Genomic DNA, 2,757 nt, shown 5'->3' with positions numbered 1-2,757 from the left:
CTTTTTTAGATGAACAAATGGGACACGCTTTTGGTGAAAATGTTCATGAAAAATTCAACCCATTTTTAAACGAGCTATAGAGCTGATCAAAACGTTTCCAATTTTGAATGTTTTTGATGAAAAAAAGGAGACAAGTTTTTCATGAACATTGTGACATACTTCCCCCCCTCCCCCATTTTTCAATCAGTTCTAGTGATAATGGAGGTGTCGTAACACTGCTACCTTACTCAACACTCCATTGTGATTTTTTTTACCCTTGATTGTGTCACAATCACACACCTCACTACTTGCTTTACTGATATAAAACATGAGGGAGAATAGACAGGTAAACAGGCAGAGAGACCTGACTAAGTATCAAATCAGACCCTTGGATACGGGCCCATGAGTCACTGTGACTTCAATGCATGCACCTATCCACAGGCAGAATTTGTCCCTCCAAAAATTATTCTGTACAGAGACAGGAGTTTTACCTCAGCCTTATGCATCTTACTGAATAAAGTCCCAAACATACAAACGTGCGCGTGAATAATGTTGTACACATGAACATTCCCATTGAGTTCAAAGGGACTACTTATGTACGTAAAGATACTCATGTATGTAAATGTTTGCAGGACTAGAGCTCATGTTAGCCTTTACTCAGCTAATCAAAATATCCTTTCAATCCAAGTACTATAGACTATTAGTTTAAATGTGATAATTATATAGTCTCATCACCTCCACTATTTGATGGTGAAGATATATATAGCCGAAATATGTTACATCATTGTTATCATTTTACTATACGACATGATTGCTTAGTATCTGCTGACATTTTCTTCACTTACCATTGTTATGATGTGTAATGGTTACATTCTGTAGCCCTACCATTTAAAGAAAAACAAACATTTTTAAAATTAGAAACCCACTGCTTACAGCTGGAATCAAAATCCACATTTCAGCAAACAATTCGCACGTCAGATGTTTGTAAACCTAGACAAATTATTTCATGAGAGGCCAACACCAAAACACCATTTTACTGCACCAAATCAAAGTAATGCACATAAAGGGCTCAGTTCTGCTCCTATTGGAACCAAAACTCCAACAAAACTCCCACAGTTTTCAACAGTCAGCCAGATCGGGTCCAAAATGCAGACTTTAGATATTCCATGAAATATTGACCATCTGGAATTTATTATGAAGCAGAAATACCACCAAACTGGAAATTTCACATAGGAAAAAGAAATCACATTGTGCTTTTATCCTGATAGGCTGGAAATGATGTAACAGAAACATTATGATTTATAACAAATTTATAAGCTGTGCAGGCAGGCCATTCCCAAGGGACATATGTGGTAAATGGAGAATACCAGTGGCAAATAGAATTTACATCAAAGCAATCCAGCAAACCTCAAACACTTATTACTCTATTCATGACCTTTGTTAGTACACAGAGGTAGAATACAGCTTAACATGTCAGCATTTATCTAAAACTAAACATTTCGGTTTAAATGATTACTGAAAATGAGATGAAAGCTTTATATAAACTATTCAAGATACATTTTTATCATTATGCTCCATTGCCTGTAAATCCTGAAGAAAGTTGATTAAATCAACACTGTTAAAAATATTGGGTTGCTTAGCAAATAGAGTATAAATCGTCCACCTCAGGGATCACGATTTGAGCATAATTAAGTTCTGTGATTGTGGTCTCAGTTCAGTTTTTTGTGGACACTAGCCCACATGACAAAGAGCAGCATATAATGAATCACAAATGGCAATCGCTCCACTAAGGAGAGACCCAGAATAATAAAGCTAGCACTGAGACTAAATTACTTCACACCATAGAAGTTGGTGATGTACAGCATGTACAAAATGGAGGTAGTAGTCTTTATAGAGCTCGGGGGGAAATGTCCTATTATTCTGCACACAGAACTATGCTTTACCAGGCCTGACCTCTGTAGAAATCATAAATAATAATAATAGGAGTGTAAATCTTTTATTTGTATCACAATAACACCCAGAGGCCAAGATCAGGGCCCCACTGGGCTATGTATCATACAAACAGGTCATGAGCGACAGTCTCTACCCCAAAGAGCTTATAAGATAGACAAGGTAGAAGGAAAAACAGGCATAGAGAGTCCAAGGTCGCACAGCAGGTTGGGGTGGAGATAGGAATAGCACTCAGGTCTCCTGATTGACACACCAGTACCCCATTCCCTGGACCACACTGCCTCCCTCACTGCTAATTAATTAAAGCTTTTATGTTGCCTTTTTCACACTGCCTTTCTACCAACACTAATGTATTAGAGCTTTATGAGTATTGCATTTACCCAAAATCACTTAGGTCCTGTCCATGATTGCTCATTGGGAAGAGGCTTTGGCTCCTTCCAGAGATTCCTTTGAGCACCTGACTTAGCATCACTGAATCTGGGACTTCTTGTTTTCATGGCACTCTAAATATGGACAAATGTTGCTCACCTTGCTCATGCTGCATCCCACACAGGCTCAAGTGATCATACGTTCCCCCCATTTATCTATACATAGAATAGGAGTTATTTCTTCTAACAATTGCGGACTTCAGAGAAGTCATCACTGGAAGGAGAAATCTGGGGGCAGGGGGTTACTTTTCTGAGGCTTGTCTGAGGATTCGCAAAAAGAAAAGGAGTACTTGTGGCACCTTAGCGACTAACCAATTTATTTGAACATAAGCTTTCGTGAGCTACAGCTCACTTCATCGTGAAGTGAGCTGTAGCTCACGAAAGCTCATGCTCAAATAAA

Source organism: Caretta caretta, chromosome 1, assembly GCF_965140235.1.
Source record: "Caretta caretta isolate rCarCar2 chromosome 1, rCarCar1.hap1, whole genome shotgun sequence".
NCBI lineage: Eukaryota > Metazoa > Chordata > Testudines > Cheloniidae > Caretta > Caretta caretta.
The sequence above is the reverse complement of the archived record's forward strand: the minus strand, read 5'-3'. Positions refer to the sequence as shown.